The sequence below is a fragment of the Agelaius tricolor genome, unplaced genomic scaffold (genome assembly GCF_023055355.1).
Source record: "Agelaius tricolor isolate 1412-34295 unplaced genomic scaffold, bAgeTri1.0.p SCAF_12, whole genome shotgun sequence".
NCBI lineage: Eukaryota > Metazoa > Chordata > Aves > Passeriformes > Icteridae > Agelaius > Agelaius tricolor.
The window spans coordinates 23,762,219-23,785,694 of record NW_027269272.1 but is presented as its reverse complement, the minus strand read 5'-3'; the positions used below and the strand labels follow the sequence as shown (position 1 = coordinate 23,785,694).

Genomic DNA, 23,476 nt, shown 5'->3' with positions numbered 1-23,476 from the left:
GCAGCGCTGTCCTTGGCTCTGGGGCTGGACAAGGGAACTGCTGACACTTTAGATGGAGTTCAGAGTCACACACTATGGCAGTGTGGAACCTGGAAACCATGGAAGTTAAGACTGAAGGCTTCAGCAGGAGCTGTACATTGGGGAGCAGCAGCTGTGTGGATGGGCCAGCTCGGGCTCTGCTCTCCCTGGACTGCAGGGCTGTGGTTTTGTCTCTTTGGTTTAGCAGGGACCAGTTGTGACCCGATTGCAGATGGCAGCTGGTACCATCTCTGTCCTCTGGTGCCCTGAAGATATGCAAATGAGGAAGAAATGCAAGGGACAGCTCCTTTGTATAAAAACCACTATATTATGCATAATATATAACCACCTTTTCTTCCAGACTGCTGTTGGTTTGTTTTGCTAACGTGCCCTCTTTCTCTCCTGCATCTCCCGCCACCAGGTCAAAAATAAAACTAAGGCAGCAAGAAAAAAAAAAAGACTGTCAACAAAGAATTATTCTGGGACTTTTGAGAGAAACCAGGATATTTATGGATTTACTCTATTCCCTGTGAGAACAAGTTTCTGAGATGGTAATACACTGTCAAATATTTTTCAAGGTTAACAGTTTAGGGACACAATTATGTTGCAAGTTGTCGGCAAGATTAATTAAGGGTATTTCAGAGATATGGGAGAAAAATTGTTCCAGCAGCTATTAGAGGGTGAGTAATCCCAACTCGAAGAGTAGTTCCCCTCCAGTTCAGTCCTCCTCAGAGAAAATATTCCCATGTTTAAGGCGTAATCAGAAGCAGATAAAATGTGCAAGTTTGGGCTGAGAAGAGCAGTGATGGGGAAGCAATTCTAGACACAACCCACACAGTCTCACAGCCAGAGCTGGGATGGCCCCAGAAAGGTTATTTAAAAATAATTTTAAATAAATATTTCCCTGAGCCAGAAAACACCAAAAATCTCCCACAGGCAAAGAAGGTAGAGGTAAGAGCCAGGCTCAGCAGAGCTCTCCTCCACATCAACAACCTCTGGGAGGGCAGTGGGGACCTTATTATCCATCACTGATAGAAAAATTACTGGGCCAGTTAATAAAACATCAGGGACTGTTTGTGAAAATAATTGCAAGGTCCAGAGAACTGTGAATATGAGAGATCTTAAATAAAAGAGAAAAAAACCATCAGCAACCCAGCACTTTAATCAAAGCACTGCAACCAATACACATATCTACCCATCTATTTATAATCTGATATTATTTTTAATCCCTTTTTTCAAATCCCAGTCACTAATGAGGGATAATGCTGGATTGAGGAGGGCCAAAGAGATTTATTGATACCAACTCAGAGCCGTGGCTGTAAATCAGGACAGTGAAGAAGTATGCCACTGCTGGCTTATGTTCTCTTCCTGCAAAGGACAGGGATGAATGAACAAGTGTCTGAATGAATGACTGAATAGATGAATGAATGAAAGAATGAATGCATCATCAAATAAATACATTAAAATACATTGCCAGCTCACAGGGCTCGCATAGCGCGAGAGCTCTTCGGGGCCTTTGTACAGACAGAGGCAACGGCGGCCTTGATTTATTATAAATTAAAATCTGCTTTGCCCAATCCCTCCGAGTGTTTAATTTTTACTGAAGGTCAAAAGGTGCCTTGCATTTGGAGCAAATGCATCGCAGAGTGGCTCCTGTTTCCAGTGAGGAGCACCGAGCTCCTGCTGCCCGCCGGGGCTGCCTGTGCTCAGGGAGGGACCCCAGGGTCCCCAGGGCCACCACCACGGGGTGACACAGCAGCACACTCCCTGTGGGAGGATGCATTTGCTGCAGTAATCAGCCTTCTTCTCCTTCCTTGCAGGGCTCAAGGCCCTCTCCTCCTTGCTGACCAGAAGCCCAGCCTGCGTTTCCTGGAATCACGGAATTATGGAATTTTGCATTAGCAAAGACCCACCGAGAAGTCCAACCAGTCCACCCAGCACTGCCAAGGCCACCACTGAACCCTGTCCCCAAATGCCACTTCTACACATCTTTTAAATCCTTCCAGGGATGGTTTTTCCACCAGTGCTGGGACTGGACGACCCTTTTTCTGAAGAAATTTTTCCCAATATCCAACCCCTCTCCTCTGGTGCAATTTAGGGCCATTTCTGTTTGTCCTATCAAAGGGCAGGATTTGTGATGCATTTCTGAAATTTAATTCCGGGCTTGCCTGCCACACAGCAAGGTGGCATCTTGTCCTGGGCAAGGGGTAGGAGGGACAGGTGGAATCCTGACAGGGACCCAGTGACAGTTGTGGCTTTTCCAGCCACAAGTGCCAGGTACACAAAGAACATTCCAAATCTCTCTGCCAGCTCCACTGTGCAGAAACCATCTCTGGAGCTTCATGGGACAAGTTTTATTCCCTTTGAGAAGACTGGGGTGATCCAAATTTAATTATTTTGGGTTTTTTTTTTCCTGAAATCTGTGTCTGTTTTGAACTTTGCACTTGTGTTTGATTCCCTTTCCCTCTTCTCTAAGAGGTCCTGGAGGATGAAGCTCTTCTAGCTTGAGATGAAGGTCCTCCAAATGAAAAGTACAGAGCCATGGCTGCCAATTTAATTAGCTCTCATGCATTCACATGCTGATGGAAGGATTTTTGGAAGGAAAGAATCTATTCAAGATGAATAAATTACTTCAGTTTTTAAATAACTAAACCAGCAGTTTTATTCCCCACTGCTAATATTTCTGTCAGTCAGGTCAAGGATAATGAAGCAGAATTCTAGAAAGGGTCACCCAAACCTTGGCTTTTTTTTTTAAATTGCAAATGTTCCCATTCATAAAACCTACATCTGCAAGTACAAAATCAACAGTTAAATGTTTGCCTTTTCTGTGTCCGTATTTCTCCAAGGAGAGAAGATTTTTACCCAGATTTCACTTATAACATTCTGCTGAAGTTTTCGAAGGAAGAACAAGTCTTCTAAACTTTGTTCCTGTTATTATTTTTACCTGTGGGTAAATATGTTCTTTGCTGTTAATAGAGTCAGTATTTTCCTTCCATAATAAGAATTTTTTCCATGTGTCTCCATCATGGTTTAGAGTTCCTTTTCTCCCAATTTTTGTAAGTTTATTTTTAACTTCTATTGGGAAAAAAAACCAAAAAACAAACCATGAAAACTCAACCGCATAAGGGAACAGGGGTTATGGAAGAAAAGAAAATGACCAAAGTATTATGGAAGATATTAGAGATCTACAAAGAGCAAAGAGCAGTGTAGCAGGACCCAGGTTATCTGTTTTAGGAAACCACTTCCAGCAGATGAAATAGCTGCTAAAAGCAGGTGTTTATTTCAAAAGCTGCAGCAATGTTGCTCTGTCATGTCACATGAAATCACCCCTGCTGCATCATGCGACGTTACACCGATCGTATGGCGGGGAACCCAGCGGGACTAACAGGATGTGACAGACAACATTTAGCAAAAATATTCACTTATTTGACTCAGATCCTTGCCATCAGCTCGAATCAGGGAGCGTGGTCCCAAATGAGGCTGACAGATGGATGTGAATTCACCGAGGAGCAGCATCCAGTGGAGATCTGAAAGTTTCTCGTTCTGTACCTGGTGTTTGTCCTGCTGATGGTTTTGCTGTGCCCAGCTCCTCTCTCTCAGCATTTCCTCCCTGCTGTGAGTAGTGAGACAGGTTGGTTGTCATTTATTTTGACATAACTCGTGACTTTCACATGAGGGATTAATCACATACTTGGTTCAGAAGTGCTGTCAACTGAGAGCTGATGGAATTGCTGTAAACAGTTTTTATATGAGGTGAATTGTGAACTACATGAGAAGGTGTTTGGACTCTGTATTTATGTTTAGAGAGGGACTGTTTTAGGGAGCAAGAGGTTTATCTCTGAAGACACCTCTATTTTGCAGTGTGACAAAGTCTTTTTGATGGACTTGAAAATATGGGACTTTGTTATTACTCTTGCAGGAACTTTTTTATGGTAATATTTCTAAAAAAAATATTTAGGAAATAAGTGCATGTTCATGGAGACAAAAGAATCAAATATAAGCCAGGCAGCTGAGGTGCAGAACTTGCCAGAGATGGATTTTTATCAATATCAGTCCTGACCTGGATGGCAATTTCCAACCCATAGGCCAGGACTTGGGCAGCTGCAGAGCTGTGTGCTTGGGCACAATTTGTCTTGGCAGAAATTAGGATGAGAGATCCTCATTCCAGGAGTTAAAGAAGGTTTCAGGGGTGCTGGTGAAGGTAGTCCAGGAAAATCTGGCTGCTGAAGTGTGAACAGATTTACATTTGTGGACCTGAAGCTTCTCGTCCTTACGAGGAACAAGACAATCAATAGTTTGCAGGATTCTGCAAAGAAACTTATAGATGCCAGAAAAAAAGTTAGTATTGTTTCAGCAGTTCATAGAATCCATGGTCCTTTGTCCTCCCAGCCTTCCAGAGGGAATTTTTTCAAGACTCTTCTCATTCAGGCATTCGTGGTTCAGTCTCCCCTCAGCAGCTCACAACCTTTGTGCAGATGCGTTTTATGGGGGTGGCAGTAAATGCCAGCAGTAATGCTGGTGATGGAGGGTGCACCTGGGGAATACACGGGCTCATTTCACAGCTGAAATGTCCCCAGACTCCTGTGTGGTGGTCTCAGCACTCTGCCCAAAGGATGCTGAGGGAAAAAAGCTACAGGAGGATCATGGAGTATCCTGAGTTGGAGGGGACTCACAAGGATGATCCAGTCCCACTCCTGGCCCTGCACAGACACCCCAACAATCCCACCCTGGGCATCCCTGACAGCATGGCCCAAACTCTCCTGGAGCTCTGGCAGCCTCGGGGCTGAGACCATTTGTGGTGGTGTTCACAGGGGTCCCAGGATGAGGGAAGAGATGAGAACCTTGACTCCACGTTTCAGAAGGCTGATTTATTATTTTATGATATATATTATATTAAAAAAAAGATATATTAAAACTATACTAAAAGAGTAGAAGAAAGGATTTCATCAGAAGGCTAGCAAGGAATAGAAAGGAATGGAATGATAATAAAATCTTGTGACAGACCAGAGAGTCTGAGACAGCTGGACTGTGATTGGCCATTAATTAGAAACAACCACATGAGACCAATCAAAGATGCACCTGTTGCATTCCACAGCAGCAGATAACCATTGTTTTTATTTTCTTCTGAGGCCTCTCAGCTTCTCAGGGGAAAAATCCTGGCAAAGGGATTTTCCAGAAAATATCATGGCTGCACTCATTCCCTGGGGAGCCTGGGCAGAGCCCATCACCCTCTGAAGAAGAACCTTTCCCTAAAATCCCACCTATGGATAGAGCAACCTACACAGAGTCAAAATGGAAAATTCAACCCGTGCAAAGAAGAAGGAGAAAGGAACAACACTGACCATCTGTTTCCTTTGGTATGTGCCATCTTAGCTGGTACTAGAAGCATGTATTATATTTGAGAAATTAATTCCTCATGGCTCTTGGGAAATTTGGGAAGCAGGGCTGCTTTGCCTGCCCCCCAGACACCCCTGGGTGAGGCCCTGCTGTCGCTGGGTTTGTGCTGATGCTGTTCACTATTCCCAGGAAGCCTCAAGAGCCTCCTGGCCTCCTCAGGGCAGTCTCAGGAGATGTGGGGAGGGCTGGGAGGAGGCCTCAGCAATCTCAGCTCCTGCTGCATTGGGATCTCTCGCTGCTCACAGTGACCCCAAGAAAAGTTCTAAAGTCTCTTTTCCCAGCCCGGCGCTTGAAGAAGGAGTCAGAGCTCTTCATTTCTCGGTCTCAAGGTTATTTATTTTATCTTATCTGTAAAAAATTTTCTCCTGCCCTGCTGAGGTTGGCTCAGCAAGACAGTCCAAGGCACTCTGCCTGCCCCAGGGCAGTGTTAGGTCTTTATACTAAAAACTACATGTACAATATTTACCATAACTTTCCAATACCCATCACCTATGTAAGACAGTGAGCTTCTACTCTAAACCAATCTGTAAGTGCCAACATCACAGCAGAAGATGGAGGCCAAGAAGAAGAAGGAGAAAGGCTGAACACGCCCAGTTCCCTCCATCTTGCCTCCTGAACCCCCATACCAAAAACCCCAAAATCTGCTTTTCCACCCCGTGATAATTTCACTAATATTCTACTTAAACTGTCGTGGCTTGCTGATCTTCATACAAGGTTGGTAACTTGCTCCATGGGCCATAATCAAACCCACAGGGGCATTCTGGGCTCTGTGCCAGGGTCCCTGAGCCCCCTGGCAGGGGTCTTGGCCATCCTGGAGAGCCAGAGGGATGTGCTGGGTTCTGGCGCTGCTGCGGTGTCCATGAGCCGGGGTGGGCTGGTGGCCCTGCAGGGACACAGCTTGGTGAGATTCCCTGGAATGCAGCGTGGGAGGCTTGCCCAGCAGCCCAGGGGAGCTGGCATGAATAAATCCCTATCCAGAGGGGAAGGACCAGCTCTGGGTGAAACAAACCCAATGCCCCAAGGGCCCACTGAGCATCTGCTGAGCATCGAGGAGCCCCCAGCCTGCTGCTGGCTCTGCAGCACTGGCACATCCCTGCTGCTCAGTCTGGAGGTGAGCCTTTACCAGGCACTCCATGAAGTGCCAGAACATGTGAAAAAATGCTGCTTCTTGCTCCTGGTCACAGCAGCCTCTCCAGCAGTTTTTAAGGAAAGGTTTCTGCCCATCTCCCAAGGCATTGTGCCTTTGGAGTCTGCCTGACCTTGGAATTTGGTGTTCCAAGCGTTTTGTAGAAGAAATCCTTTGGGCAAGCATGCAATTCACTTCTTAACCTGACGAAAAATAATAAAAGAGTGATTAAACAATTAATACTGGATGTTGCTTAACAGTTTTAAGATGTTTACTTAATAATTTTCTGACGCTTTCCCCCCTTAATTTAGAAATAAGACAGACATAATTGAGCATGCCATCCTGAAGCTTCAAATTGCACTGTGAAGAGAATTGAAGGAAACACATTTCTTTGATTTGAATATTTTTCTCATTAACAGGACATTCAGAATAAAGCAGAAATATTTGATGCACAGAGCCTGTGGCAGTATCAAGTTAACACTGGCGTGCTCCTGCATTTTACCTCATGTTTACTAATCACTCCAAAAAGAAAGGTCACATCTTTCATCACCAAATGGAAACTTTTTGACAGCAAACAATTGGATTTTCAGCACTCTATTTGAAGTGGATTCCAGTGTGGAGAGTGAGAGCCCAAGGCAGTGGGATGAGGTAACTGAGCAGAGCTGTGCTCTCAAGGTGTTGGGTACCACAAACTCTCAGTAAGGGCTCTCTCAGCTGTATCAGGGTGTCATGCTGCTCTAAAGCAGGGGTATCTGAGTTGAAATTGTTTGGAGAAGAGAAAAAATAAGGTTTGGGTGGGTGTTGGAGTGCAGTTTTGGCTCCCAGAACAATGTCAGGGTTGAGACACTGCTGCATGTCTGGGCCAGGATGCTGCAGGGCAAGTCAGCCTGGAGGGTAGAAGAGTCACAGTTACCTGCAGAGTGTTAAAACACATTCCTCCTCTGAAGAGTCTTTGGTTTTATCTCCTCTGTGCCTCCACCATGGCCTTCTAGCTCTATTCTTCTGATTTTGTTTTAAAGACTTACGTTTTGACAAAGTGGATTTACCTGGCAGCTGGAAAAAACCCATCTTTTTTTTCCCCAGGTAGGAAATACAGCTTGGTAGTTTCTCAAGCAAAATATTACCCATGTAATTCCTCCTGTTTCTCTCTCCTTCCCATTCCTTCTGCTCCAAGCAGAGGAGCAGCCCTGAGGTCCTTTTGGCTGGGTGAGGGAATTTCTGCCTCCCTGGGAGCAGTGCCCACGCACCCCTGGGTGCAGACAGGGGCTGGCCCAGGGGCTGTGAGTGGATGTGACCAGAGCACAGTGCTCAGGACTCCTCTCGCCCTCCCCTAGGCTCTGCTGTGAGTTACCCCTGAGACAATGAAGTGAAATCAGAGGAGTGGCCAGGAAATATCACTGGCTCTGTTCTCCCTTCCCCTCCACTGGCTGCACAGAATCAGTCACCTCCAAGGAGTCTCCCAGGTGCTGACACCATGAGGACTCAGCCTTACCCCTGGCCAGGCTTTAACCTGCCTCCTGCAGAAATCACTGCTATGAAAAGATGCACAGGTTGCCTGCAGCTCTGGCACATATTGCATGGCATGGCACACACCTAAGTGAGATTCATTTGAGTTCTGGGCATCATTAGCACAATAAAAACTGTGGTTTTTTATTTATTTTTTTTTTTTTAGTTCAGACCTACAGGCCATAGCAGAGAAGAGTAATCATAAGACAGAAACGAGTTCCCTAGTTAAAAATTAATTCCCTAGACTAAAAATATAATCAAACGATGTCTACAGTATTTTATGAAGAGCTGGGAGGATAATAAAATTTAAAGCAGTGCAACATTTGCATTTTGTTCATTTCTATCCATATTTTTCCTTAGACTGCCTTTCTGTGTGCTTGTTAATCATATGCACTGCTACAGTCCTGGCATTTTAAGATCACTGTTCACATCAAGATTGAAAGGAAACTAATTACAATCACATTTCAGGGTGGTTGTTCAAAGCTCGTTCGGCTGCGGCTACAGCACGGGAGCCTTGACCTTTATTTGTAAGCATGAAAATAAGGTAAAGATGAAAGATTGGTTTTCCTGCAGCTCATACTCAGGGATCAGGAGGCCCTCCGGAGAGGCAGAGGTGTGGGAAGCCTCTCTCCTCTCCTCTCCTCCTCTCCCAGGCTGGCAGCAGAGGCCAGTAGTGCTATGCAGAAGCTCTGCTCCACTGCGGCGAGAGGTGAACAAAAGCTCCACGGTATTTTTCAGCTGGAAGAACATGGAAAGAACCAGCAGAGCCGAGGAGTCTTCTTGACCCCCATGCAGAGCTTTGCAGGGATTTGTTTGCAGTGCCTGGGGCTGCACTCTGTGCTCAGGTGGTCGAGGTGTTGGCACGTGCCAGCTCTGAGCAGTGCCACGGTCTCTTCTGCCACTCATTCCATGGTTTAACAATGCTCACAGCACTCAGGTGGGTGCACTGGGGCAGCATAAGGTCCCTCAAACCTTAGGCAGTGCAGGTAATCCTAAAGCAATCCCTGATTTCACTCAATGGGAATGCATTGAGAGTGTGCTGGATAGCAGATTTATCCTGTGGGTTTCACCTCTGTGTCCCTGAATTTTCCAAACTGCTGTTTAAATAAATTTGTTTGTGCTGAGAGCGAGCTGAGGGCTGGTTACACAAACGGGTTTCACCCAGGAGCTGCTGATGGGGGGCTGTCCCCAAAATGCTCCTTTCAGGGTCACTGCCCGGTGTTGAAAGCCAAGCCAGGGTGAGTGCTGACCCCCAAAGGATCTCCTGAGCTTCCACCCAGCCTGGATTATCACAGCTCACCCTGGAATGAGTTCACTGAGGAGAAGTTCCCCAGCCCTGGAGGGAAACAATCCCCTTCTCCCCCCACAGTGTCTCTGTGTGTGCCCAGCCCCGTGCCCAGGCAATCTCTACTGCAGCCCTGATGTCCAATGGGGTTTTTGGCAGGATCTGCCAGGTAATTTGTATCTCCTGGTTGGAAAAGCTGTATTTGGGGCACCAAGCAGTGAGAGAAGGGAAACTCATCTCACACCCAGCTCCCAGCCTCCCTCAGCCTGCTGCAGGCACGGGACCACCTGGGCAAGGCTAAGGCCACAGAACTTGCATGCTGCTGGGACCCTGGATGCCACTCAAACCGAGCAGCAAAGATGATTTTGCAACACTTTTTGTGATGTATTCTCCTTGTCTCTACATTCTTCAAAGCACAAATTTACCCAGACAAATATTTACAGAAACTGAAGGAAAAAATAGACTGGTGCTATAGACACTGCAGCAGTGAACTTCTAATTACAATCCACAAAGTATTTATGAATAAATTTATCTATTATTTGTCTAGTTTGAGCACTGCGTACACTTTGCCTTGTACCATTACATGCTGAAGGAAACAATATGCAGCATGAAAATGAAAACAATTTGACTTAATTATTTACACCATTACCGCCACTTTGAATTAGGCCTTCCATTTCTTCAGGATTTTGTAAAATTTAACCGGCAATTACGCTTGCTTAATTAATTTTATTTATCTACTACTACAATGAGATGAAAACAAAAAACCTACCGGAATGCAAAGTACAAGCCGAGTCCCCTAATTGTAAATGCTGCTTTTAAGGCTTTATGATAAAAATGTAGTATTTTGTAGCATTTCATTCCAAGCGTATCTGGCCATGCTCCAGTACTATTTAAGCATAAACAGGAAAAGCCTTGGAGGACGAGTAATCACACTTAAATGACACAAAGATCATTATAATGATGTTCCAAAAACATGGCAAAATTAGATATTGCAGAACTGTTTTCTTCTCTGAAGTGTTCCACCAGATGGTGAAGAGTGCTGAAACCGTAGATCCGAGAGAGGGGAGGAAAAACATCCCCACACTTCCCTCACTTGTCTCAAGTGGCACCTCACACCTTGGCTCCATCAAACCTCCAAGCTCAAGATGACACCGAGGTGTTTGAGTGCTGAATCACAGCCTGGGAAAGCCCTGCTTTGTTCCATTAAAGTTGTCAACTGCATTTCTTTGGATCCGAGGACGAACGAGCGCGTCAGCAGAAGTGATGGTGGTAATTTGTGAAACTCTTAATGAGATATTTTCAGAGCTCATAAAAGAGGAAGAGCCATGTCTTTGAATTGCTGCACAATGAGTGCATTTTGATACAGGAAAAGAGTTGGGCTTTTATCAGAAATGGCACTGCATCAGTGGGGATGTGTCAGGGAGCATTTAAAGGGGCTAACAAGGGTTATATAGATGGGGTTTATATCAATGGGGACATGTCTGTGTGTGTTGCTGCTCTCTGAAATGGCCACAAGTGAGGTGAGTCTGCATCTTTATCACTATTGGTCTTGCTTTCCAAAAGACTTGACAAAGTTACCTTCCACAGGACCTGCTACATCTTCAGATGTCATTAGATTTTTGGGGTTTTTTTGTTATTAGAAATATCTGAGAAATATCTAGAAAATTGGAATTACTCATTAAAGGAACATCTAATTTTGTTATTTAAATATTGGTCAGGGGGTTCTACTTTTAGGAATATCGGTGAACCTCAAGTACCTGCCGTCCATCCATCCATCCATCCATCCATCCATCCATCCATCCATCCCCTCCTGAACTTCTGATCTCTTTCAATACATATTGTAGGGAATCCATAAATGAACAAGGTGAAGAATTGGGGTGCTGTGGTTTCTGCTGACCCGTTCCCAGTCCTAGCTCCCTTTGGAAATCCTGACATGTCCTGGGAGACAGCAAAGCCACAGTGGGGACAAGGGCTGTGCTCTGGAGATCTGGGCTGGCGTGCACTGAATGAAGTTGAAGAGGGTGTAAAAGTATTTCTAAACCTTCCACCTTCCTGAAACGTTTGGTGTAAATGTATTTCCAAGCCTTCCATCCTCCATCCTTCCATCCTCCTGAAATATTTGGTTTCTTCACATTTCCTCAGGAACACACATGACAAATCCAGATCCACAGGAAAACTCGTCCTTTTTTGCTAAAAGATCCTGAAATGGAAGGTGACTTCATTCCCGACTGGCAGTCATTCTAATTCCATGCTGAGCAAGGGAACAGCCTCTTATTCACTGTGTTACAAATATTTTTGAACTGAATGTTCACAGGGTCGGAAGAATGGCCCACATGCTGCATTTGCTGCACTTCCATTATTCAGAGTTAGCAATAAAAATCATGCAAAATTCTCCCCCCTTTCCATCTCCCCCCGTTCAATGGACATTTGGAAATGGGGCTTGCAAACGGGAGAGGGTGAACACAATATCAGCAGTCCTGCTTATCCCTTTGCATCCAGCTCATCTGCTGAAGTGAGAAGCCTGTGCATGGCTGGTTTTCAATGGCCTGTGTTAAATGAAGGGCTGATTTCACCCCCCTGCCTCGAGGACAGAGGACCATTTGCTGAGCAGCCAGTGTGGGTGACATTAAATGTCATCCCAACCGTCCCTCTCAGGTGGCATTGGATGGAAAGTATCCCATAATCTTAAAAATTAACTCTGAACCAGTGGGAGCTGGCATTGATGCCACATTGCTCCCAAGCTTAATAACTTGGGAGAACGAGCTCCCAGGGACAATGTGCCTCAGTTTTCCCTCTGCAAAATAGCAACACGAGGATTTTGGGAAAGCATTATTGTATTTTCACTCGATACGGATTATTCTCTTTTTGGAATGGCTCTTCTAGCAATGCCAAATCTTTCCAAAAACTTGATTTACCAAAAAAACCCACTTTACAATAATTAGTAACCTCTCTGTCTTGAGGAAGGCAAAGGTTTTATTCTGCTGTCTGAGCTTAATTATGTTTTCAGAGCAGTGTCATGGAGGCTCAGATGAAATTCTTGCTTTGTGTGCAAGAAAGTCACACCACATTTGCATTTGTTTGACAGAAGCCCTGATCTCATCCAATATGGAGTGCACGAATTTGGCAATGCTCCCGTTGGACATCTATTTTATATTCTGCCTAAATTCCAGGCAAAATATCATTCCTTGCACTTAAATGCTGATACCTTTGAGGGAGGGAATAAAGCCTGGTCTGTCCAAATGAAATCCCCTGTGGGGCTGTGCATCAGAGCTCTGTCTACACCAGCCAGCAGAGGCTGCTCTGACGTTAATGATTCATTATTAAATCATTCATTATTTTCAGTAAAAAAGCACATGGAGGAAATCAAACCCAAATATTGAAATGATGAAATGATCTATGAGCCAGAATGCCATGGAATGTGCTGTGTGGGAGTGGGTTGGGAAGCAGCAGCCCCTAATCCAAGGAGCTGGACAACCTGCTGCCCAATGGATTTTCCAACTCTGGGATGTGGCCAGGTGGGCTCCAGGAAGAGCAGAGAACATCCTGCTTCTGGTGAGATGGTAAGAACTGGGATTACTCTTCTAGCATATAAATTCTGTCACTCTGGCCCTTAAAACCCAGGGTTTATTCAACAAGGAGAGCTATGGATTTTAACTGGATACTTGAAATAAACCGATTGTCTGCCCTTACTTAGCAAACAGGATTTTTTTCTTTCCCAGTTATTAATTTCCTTAAATGTAAAGTGACATCTAAAATGAAAACAGTTTATTGCTTGCCAGGAGCAAAGCCAGCCTAATTTAAGAAATCCAGAATTAAAGCTTTTGAAGCATATCGGGGCATGTTTATAAAACAATTATCATTGCAAACGTTCTCTCTGCTCAATGCAGCCTCTTCAGGCCACCTCCAAAGCCTGAAATTTCATCACCAGTCGTCCCCACCCCGAGATGTTTCATCAATTGCAGAAAATCAGGTCATCCTTTGATTGCAGCTTCCCTCTGCTGACCCAGGCGTTGAATCCCAAACCGAACCCACCTGGAATGTATTCGATGCTGAAAAAAAAATTAACTCAGTGTTTAAAATTAAGTAGTAGGCTCATTATTAATAACTGACAGCAGACAAAGGAGTGCAGTGACCTCTCCAACAGAGCATTTAAATCTTTGCACAACATGCTCTGCTTGTGCTAGGCTGGTTTCACAAACAACAGCTGTGGAGTTCGTTAACATATGAATCCCCTTGAGGTAATTTGGAGGAGCCAAATGTGCTAAACTAAACACCTCATTAAAACAGTACTTTAAAAAACAAAACAAACCAAAAGACCCAACCCCAACCAAACCCCGAACTAATTTCACATTCCACATCCACATGTGGAGATTGTATTATGTGGAATTCATTCAGCTCCGTGGCTGGAAATAGCGGGGGTTAAAATCGGTAATATGAGTTTTTCTCTGCTAAGATGCACTTGAGACTAAAGTGCCTTTGAAGTATGCCTGTCACAAAGAAGCAATTAACTGAGGACAGTGATGTTTTCTTTTCCTCCCTGTTGCTGAACACAGGACACAAGTTTGTACTCAAATATGCAGGACCCCATTTCCCTTGGGTCTGGGGAGAGAATGGACATTACCAAAGGGACTCTCACTTGGATGGAGCAGGGCAGAACCACACCGAGTGCTCCTGGGGTCACTGCATCCCCCAGGAAGGCCTTGCAAGAGATTTATAGAGAAATCCTCCATAAAAACACTGCTGCAAGTCCAGGTGACCACACACAAGAGGTGCAGTCCAAAGAGAGGGGGAGAAACACGTCCTGCCCTTGTTCCTGCAGGCTCCACAGGGCTCAAGTGCCCTGATCAAAATTTGCAGCAAGAGCAACTTCTTTCAGTCCTCCTTTATTTCTCCATGATGCTACTGGGATAATTCTGCTGGTAAAAAGGTGCACAAGCTCCTTGGAGCTGCTCCTCCTGGAAAACACCATCTCCTGCCCAGGTAACGCTGCTCAGTGAAGCACTGGAGCTTGAATTTCTCCTGTGATGAGGCTGTCCAAAAAACACACAGAAATCCAGGCCTCTTCTCGGAAAATCACCTTTTCTTCTCTGTCTCCAGTTGAATTTGTTGGTGACTGGAAGGAGGGATGTGATGGGCATGTGTTTCATGGTCTGCAGGGAATTTTACAATATTAAAAACAATAAAAAGATTGATCTCCAAAACTGCCTCCCCCCAAAACAAAGTAAATGAGTCACCCCTCCTTTTTACCACTGGTTTTCTATCTACATCAAGATACTTTTTAAGAGATGTTCCTAGAATTTATTAATTCCTAAATGGGAGTGCAAGTTTTCTTTTAAATTGTAGATGTATTTTAAGATTTTGATAATGATCTAAAAGGCAGATAACTGGAATTTTTTTGGGTGCTAGAGTCTTATGAAGCAACAGCCCATTTTTCTTCAGGAAATTGTGGTTTAAGGTTCTCCTGAATGACCTCCAATTATAAGATGCTATATGCTATAGAGCTCTTTGGGTTTTTTTTGTTTTTTTCCTCAAAAAAATCTTATTTTAATGCTCCATTCACATCTATTTTATGTTTCCTTTATCAGGAAAACAGCAACCTAATTAGCAGTGATAATTTGGAACTTCCGTAAGAAACCTTTCACATGGATAAAAACAACAGAAGCTGGGTAACATTGAGGCCCTTATGCATGCTCCATAGTTTTTATTTTCCTTTTTTAAGCCTTTATTCCTGAAATTTAGGCAAGGAACTTGTTTTTAGGGAGCTGGGGAAAAAAAAATCTCATGCTTGCAATCCTATTTTTGTTCGCTTTAAAGCATAGCTTTATAACATGTTGGAATTTCCTCAAGGTTTTGTAAATACTCGTCTGAATTCCTCCCAGGTATTAGTATGTCATCCAAAAACCAGAAAATACTATTTATTCTCTGCAGGATTCAATCCATTCGTCTTTGAAGTCCTGCAGGTAACTGGCTCCCCCCAGGGTAATCTCGCCTACTTCAATAGGCACCAATGTGTGAGTTCAGTCAGAATTAGTGTGTTTTTAAAATTCTGATTCCTGCCGTGCTGCCAGGCTTTGGACAAGCACACTTTGGAGAAGTCTATTCCCTCTGCCAGTTTCTGAGGTAAATCCTGTGCTTTGGGGGCTTTAATGGGCACGCAGAGTGCAGCACCTGCCCTGACTTCCCCGTGTACAATCAGTCCCACTCTTCCAACGCCTGTTATTGCTTTTCCACGGTGCCTCTGCCTGTGTTCTGCACAATTATACCCCTAACAAGTGCAAGTATTCTTGCTGCTTTTCCTTCAGCACACTTTTTGGCTTGGTAAATCCAACTTTCGCTCCTCCCATTGGCGCTATTGTGCTGCTTCTCAACCTGGCTCCAAAGTTTTGTCTGATTTTTGTAATTTAACAGCTTTACCAGTGAAGCTAGTGGTTGTTTATTGTTGATACGTTGATACTAATTTATTTTACCTGGATTTTACCTTTTTCTAACCTAGAGATGAGGCAACTAAGACACATTTTAAAAACTTTTATTCTACTTTCAGTTTTATGAGAAGAGTGAGACAAAACAGATGTTATAATTCACACCATCACAATCAAAAGCCAACTATTTCTTAGTTACAAAACACTATAAACATTTCTTAGCTTATCAGCTTTTTACCACACTATACTTTAAATACCTTAAAACCAATCATCTAAAGTTACTCCTTGTGGGTCCTGCTACACTACATCTTTCATAATTCTATTTCTCCAATGTATCTAATCTTATTTACAAAACCATCCTTTAAAAAATTTTTCTAACTCCATTTCTCTCTCAACAATATCTATCCTATTCTATAACATTTCAAAGTCAACATTTCTTATCTCAAGGTTAACATACAAATACATACTATATATACCTTCTGCCAAACCCTAAAAACTCTCTACAAATCCATTTCCCACACCAAGAACCTCCAGTGGCCCTTCCTGGGATTTGTGCATCTCATTTTTGAGACAAATGCTGGGTGATAACCTTGGGATGATCCAAGCCATCGTGGTGTGGCCAAGATTATTGATTTTTAAAAGCTGCCACATTTGATGGGCTTAAATTGAGCTCAACATCTTCACCAGTGGCAGCTCCTTCATCCACCCAACACCCAGCAGCTTCTTTCTCAGTTTGGGGAATTATACCCAAACAACAAATTGATTTCTGAGAGTCTTTTTCATAGAATTACCATAACAACAAAGACAAGTCATTTAGAGCAAGCCAAAACTGCAGAATTTCTGGGCTGGTTCCTTATTTGCAACTTAAATTGTTCTAAGCAGGAATTTGTGGCAAGCACATGATGTTTTGCAGACGCTTTATAAGGACCTCAGAATCCATCTTTCTGCCTTTGGAAAACCCAAGACTGAGTGCTGCAACTGCAGCATAAATCTTTAAATTGTATTTTTACTTAACCAGTAAAAATTCCTTTGCATGAATGTATTTTCGACAGCAGTTGCATAAAATACTGTTCATAATAGGAAGGTTTTGAAATCTTCCACTCTTTTCATATGTCTGGAAAGTCTCATAAATGGCTTTTTATCTGTGAGCCTATTTTTTAATATTTTAAACAGAATTTTTCAGTGCTTTTTTTTTTTGATGAGTTAAAAAATAACCATCAAACCCTACAGACTGAGAAGACAGTGGCAACCAAAGAAGGAGCTGCTCCAAAGCTGAAGATTTTTTAATGGAAAGCTCTCGTTTTGGATCCTAACACAAACCTGAGAATTGGCTGCCACACAATTGCAAAATTAAATCATCACCCAAGTGAAACCAAGAGATTCAGATTATGGATTTTTTTAAGTTAAACCCTTTCCTAAGTTCCTCGTGCCTCTTTCTGCCTGCAGTCAGTGCCTCCAAAGAGCAGCTCTCTCTCCTTTGACAAGAGACAAATTTGGCTCTCAGAGCTGCCCTGCCTTGCTCTGAAAAATGAAATTTCATTTGAGGCATTTCCATCAGGTCCTGATGGTGTTTAACCATCTTTCTCCCACGCTGGAGCAGAGAGCAATAAAGGAGCAGGTCACCACAAAATGGATTAAGTGCAAACTCACATGTGTCACACCAAAGTTCAACGTTGACTGAAAGTAAAATAGATTTTCAAGTCTTTTGAGAGCAGCAAGATTTTAGAGGAATAGATCAAATCATTTACTTTTATATTGCCATAAAGCTACAGAGACATTTTCTGTCTCTTGTGTGTTTTGAAAGGATCACAATTTTGTCCAAGGGCCAAATGAGTTATTAATAGTAATAATAATGATGATATTAAACCCAAGCAAGACTACTGAGATATAATTGAGAATTAGTAAGTATATTTTAAAAAGACCTTATGGTGACCTTTTACCTTACAGAGTTAGGTTTAATTATAGAAATACTTTCACCTCAAGGTGATTAAAATTATAGATTTTTTTATTTTTTAGTAAAACTTCCTGTGTTTCTCATAGAGTTCTATTGGGTATCATGAAATTAAAGAGCTAAAAGAATATTAATTAAGGAAGAAACAAATATATTCAGCCCATAAAAGGAGCAGGAAATGCATGAAAAAGAAATAATTATAGAGTGGGATAAATTCTTGCAAGTTGTTCAGTGCTGAATTAAGTAATGGACTAAACACAGGGTTTTTTTTGTCCTCCCTACTCAAGATTTACTCTACTAATCACCCAATTTTCAAATCCTTACTAGAGGAAAGCATTTGCCTTTAAGGCATCGATAATTTAGGACTACCATTGAAAGGAATGTTTTTTTCCATTAGACAAAGCGATTATGTCATATATCCCACCAGTGTCTTTGGACTTCCATCTTGGTGTGAAGGAAACCATCATCCAGCTGAGATTGCACTGCAAATCTTCGTCAAGAGCTGCTGCATTGAGGGAATGCCAATAAAAAGTGACATTTTCCATGTTACAAAGATGAACAGCTCCAGGCCTGGCCCCATGTCACAGTGAGGCCTGGTCTGTTCTGAGGGAGCCACCTCAGGTTTTATTTACATGTTTGCACCTGGGCAGGTTTAAAGCCTGCAGATCTGCTCAGCAGAGCTAACTGGAATATTTTCCTGTGCCTTTTCCTGGGGCTGTGGGGCTGTAATGTGAATGCAGTAAAATCTTTACAGGTTTGGGTTCCTCACGTGCTTCTCACGAGGCCCCAGGCCCTTGTCAGTGTTTTACAGCCCCTCGCTCATCCAGAACAAATGTTGAGAATTTCTACTTGGGGTGTGCTTCAGAATTCACCCCAAGGTAATAATTTAGGGAAAATCAAGGGGATTAATTTATTACCTGACTGGTGTTCTGGAAGATTTGAAAAAATCATATGTACTGCATTTAACTGAAGCTTGTACTTAGGTGCTGCCATGTTGGATCACTCCCATCGCCGTCACCCCACAAAGTTATCCTAAACAAATCCTTTTTCCTTCCTGTGGTTTAATATCTGTGTGTCTCTCTTTGGGGAGCAGGTTTGTCTGTGGGGAAGCTGCTGTAAGGCCATTCCAGGTGATCCCATAGAATCCCTAAGGTTGGGAAAGATCTCCAAGATCGTCACGTCCAACCATTGGCCAAATATCATCACACCCACTAAAAATATTGAGTTTAAATGCCACATCTACTTGTTTTTTGAACCCTCCCAGGGCTGGTGACTCCACCATTTCCCTGGGGAGCCTGTTCCAATGCTGAACCACTCAGTAACTAATTTTTTCCTACTATCCACCTGCACCTTCCTGGTGTAACTTGAGGCCATTTCCCCTTGTCCTGTCACTTGTTCCCTGGGAGAAAAGCCTGATCCCCACCTGGCTACAACCTCCTGTCAGGCTGAGAGACATAAGGCCTTCCCTGAGCCTTCTTTTCACCAGAAAAAAACTCCAGATGTCCATGGAATTCCAAGGATGGCCTTGGGATCAGCCTGGCTGGCTGCAGCCTCTCCCAGCATCACTTTGAGATGTTTAGGAATTAATACCCATATGAGCATCTCACATGGAGGGTGATACTTGACCCTGTTGGTCCAGATATTTGGGCTCATTCTGCCCTGTTTAGGAACCACCTCATGGGATTTTTTTTTGTATTCATAAGAAGTTAGGGACCTGTTCTCACTTCTCATCAGAAGAGGTCACCTCCAGGAGACACATCCCTGGGGACCAGGTGTGTTTTTGGAAGGAGAGGTTTGATGGTACAAGTGGCAGTGGAGAATCCCAGGTGTGTGGGAATGCTGAGAAGGGGCTCAGGAAAGAAACAGAGCCACTGGTGTTTGCACAGCTCTCGATGTGTGTGATGGGCACTTAGCAAATAAATGATTGTCCTGCCTTCCTGTGGGATATGGGAAATGGAATATGCAGGATGGAATCACCACAAAGCACCCACAGTTGACCCTCTGACAGCTGGAGTCTTCTCAAATATCGGGGTAATAAAAAATATTTTTATATCAAAACTTGTGTGGAGGGGTAGGTTCCAGTTTTCTGCTCTGCCTGGTGTGACAATAAAGGATTTTAGTACAAAGCAATTAATTAAAAAAATTATTTTATTATTCAATTTGTTAGAACTTTTCTCAGATAAACAAACCCCATCTTTTTACAGACAGTTTATCCTATTGGTGCGGGAGGGCTCTTAAATGTAGATCCCAAACTCGAGGTCCTGTCAGAGATCCCAGTTTGAGGATAAACTGTGGGAAAGCACCACTAGAGGTCACTCAACATTAATTGTTACCTAATTAGCACATTTTGACCCTACGTCTTAGGTCATTCTATTGCTTTCATACTTAAAGCATTGTCAGCTTTGACTTCTCAGCTAATTCTGCCACAACTCAGAAAAGCTGGAGACAGAAAATTTTCCTTCAGCTCTTCCCTCATATGACTCTTCCCAAGGCTCCCAAATCAGCTTTGCCATAGACTCTGCAGGCAGCAAATCATTCTTTCCTCGGCTTTGAGCTTAATAAAGCTGGCAGTGATGGACCTCTGGAAGTGCTGGGTTTAGAGGCACTCAGCCCTGGCTGTGTTATCTCAAATAGCTGCTCACCCATTTCGAAAATTAAACCAAAATGAATTTTACAAGTGAGGGAAATACATGGGAAAATAATGTCTTCAGTGTTTTCAGGTCCTTCCCCAACCGCATTGTAGCCCTGTACCTCTTTAACCCTCTTTAAATAGCAAAAAAAAAGTAGATTTTTGTAACAATTGACTAACTAAAAATGAGGTAAAATGAAGTTTAACTTTGATTAATGAGTTTCTGCTGAAATATCTCTGCATGTGTTTAATCAAAAAGCAGATGTTCTATTTGCAGGGATTTTTCCATGATCTCAGAAAACGATGGTAGCAATTTGTTTGCCCAAGACAAAGGGGAAAGGGAGAGCTAATTCGTGTGTTCTGCAAGGTTAAAATCACCCACTGCTGGTGCCCTGCCCACATCCCCTGGTGGATGTCATCAAACACACTTGGGGCACTCAGAGTTTCACTTCAAACCCACCTCATGCAGGCAAACCCTTGGGCAGCCACGCTCTCCAAAAGGGTGCTCCACCCAAAATGACCGAATCTTATTTAATTTCTGGTTCTGAGTTGCTGCTCATCCTCTCCTTCTCTTCTCCCCTTCCACTCAGCTGGCTTGGTGCAAATGCACAAATGTCACACCAAAGTTCACCGTTAACTGAAAGTAAAATAGATTTTCAAGCCTTTGAGAGCAGTAAGATTCTAAAGGAATTGATCAAATTACTTACTTTTATATTGCCATAAAGCTACAGACATTTTCTGTCTCTTGTGTGTTTTGAAAGGATCACAATTTTGTCCAAGGGCCATATGAGTTAACAGTAATAGCAATAATAGTGATATTAAACCCAAGCAAGACTATTAGGAAATAATTGAGAATTAATAAACAGGTTTTAAAAAGAATTTACAGTGACCTTTTACCTTACAGAGTTAGGTTTAATTATAGAAATACTTTCACATCAAGATGACTAAAATTATCGATTTTTTGATTTTTATTGTAACTTTCTGCATTGCTCACAGAGTTCTATTGGGTATCTCTGTTACTCCCAAAATTAAAGGCTGGATTAGCCACTTCATCCTTATGTATGAGCATGACAACTGTAAAGAATATTGCAGTTTCCTGAAAAATCACTCGGTGTTCCCTGAAAAATCGTTTAGTAACTTCTCAAGACCAGCCCATATGGAGCTGGGAGAGAAAACATTAACCACCATTAGCCACCAGCACTGTGAGTGAGAAATCTGTCAGAGGCTCTGGGTTTTCTGGTTCCCACATCGAGGTGATAAATAAATGGATTACCAGCATCCAAAAAGCCACATGGCTTCTCTCTCCACTTTGTAGAGAGATTAATCTTGCAGAGGTATAAAGCAAAATTAGACAAAAAATAGCAAGCTCATAGTCTGGACTAATAGAATTTAGATTTCATTATAATTTTTTTTAAACAGTGGACCATCCTCTAAGCTTCAACCCAAAAAGCTTGGAATGCCTGTTGTGATAGCCAAGAGGTGATGATTTTAAACTAGAAGAGGGTAGATTCAGATTGGATTTAAGAAAGATGAGAGTGGTAAAACTCAGGCACAGGCTGCCCAAGGAGGTGGCAGATACCTCATGCCTGCAAATATTCAAGGTCAGGCTGGGTGGGGCTTGGAGCAACCTGGTCTAGTTGAAGATGTCCCTTGGAAGGTCCCTTCCAACCCAAACCATCCCATGATTCCATGATTTGATTCCAAGGTCTTCCATGATCTGAGGCATAATTCCATCACATCTGCCTGTTTATCACTGAGACCTTTGGTCACCCTTTGCTCCCTCTGAGGAAGTTCTTGGTTGGACACGTTCCTCAGTTCCTGCTGCATCCACAACACTTCAAACTGTGGTGGAATTTAAAGTCTCCATGTCAGCCCTGTAATCCCTGTGGTCTAAAAAGGGCTGGATAAAGAGGATTAAGGGCTGTTCAACAGAAACCCAGCTAAAAAGACAAGTTTATCCAAGCCTCTTCTTCAGAAGATCTCTGCTACTGGAGATCTTACTTCAGAATAGGTCAAAGAGTTATTTAACAGATATAGACCTTAGAAATATTTGCTGAACTGTCATCATGCAACAAAATTCGATTTTTAAAGCCAAAGCTCTAATCCTGACATGGAAAAATGGAGGAACAGGTTGGCTCTTTTTCAAAACATTGGGTCTAATTAAGGAAGAGGCCCTCACTGATGAAAAGTTAATACAAAAGGCCAGTGGCTGAAGAGTCTTAGTGGAGAAAATCAAAATCAAGTGGGCTTAGACAGACTGTCACTCCTTTTCAAAGGAAATTACAGCTTTTGACATAGAAATGGCTGCACAACTCCAGAAGTCTTGAATTCCAGCCCCCTGAAGGGATCAGTTGCCCCAGCTGGGTGATTTTTGCCAATTATCCTCTTGTTCCCTGATCAATCTATTTTTCTGCCCATTGTTATAGCAGCACCTATTCTAAAATACTCTCAGTTGGAGCAACTAACTTCCTGCTCCTTTCCTTTTCAGCTCCCCAAAAAGATCATTAGCAGCAGAGCAAAGTTCCTTGCAAGATTTCTACCCAGCTGACACAACAATTTGCAAAGACTTCTCCTTTCCCCCCCTACAAACCTGCTTTTTATTCTTATCCCTCATCATAAAAAAAAGCTCATTTCCAAATTACAACACCTAAATCCCAGAGGAGCCTCTCAATCCCCTGCACAGTTTTATTGGAAATATTAGAAAATAAGGAAAAAAACAAAGTTTTTTTCTGGTTGAAAACATGCACAGATGTCCTTTACCCAATATATGGATTAGATAATGCAGTTGTCAGTGACACACTTTTTTATCAGACTTTTAAAAGCATTTAATGCAGAAGAATGAATGTAGTTTTTCCAATCAATGTTAAAATCTTCAGCAAGGGTAAAATCACTTCATATACGTGGTGGGGTTTGGGTGCTTTGATTTTTCCAATAATCCAATAAAAGCTCAAAATTAGCACTGAAAACGGAGGGAAATCAACCAATTCTGATGTATTAGGGAAATTATAAAACACAACTCACTGTGGGCATTATAATTGAGTGCATGGAGCTGATGAGTAGCTGAACTCATCTGCCATAAGTTTTTTATTTCAAACTAATCCATAAACTGCTTTTCCAATTCTCTAAAAGCACATAAAATACCAAC

General features: G+C 42.8%; 1 long non-coding RNA gene across 1 annotated transcript in view; it reads left to right on the top strand.

Moving 5' to 3' along the window:
* LOC139595141 (uncharacterized) overlaps positions 1 to 22,526 on the top strand; it is a 53,026-nt gene extending 30,500 nt beyond the window's left edge. Inside the window, exon 2 of the long non-coding RNA XR_011680870.1 lies at positions 1,839 to 22,526. This is a non-coding gene — a long non-coding RNA (uncharacterized lncRNA). The remainder of the gene's footprint in view (positions 1 to 1,838) is intronic.
* Positions 22,527 to 23,476: the final 950 nt, after the last annotated feature.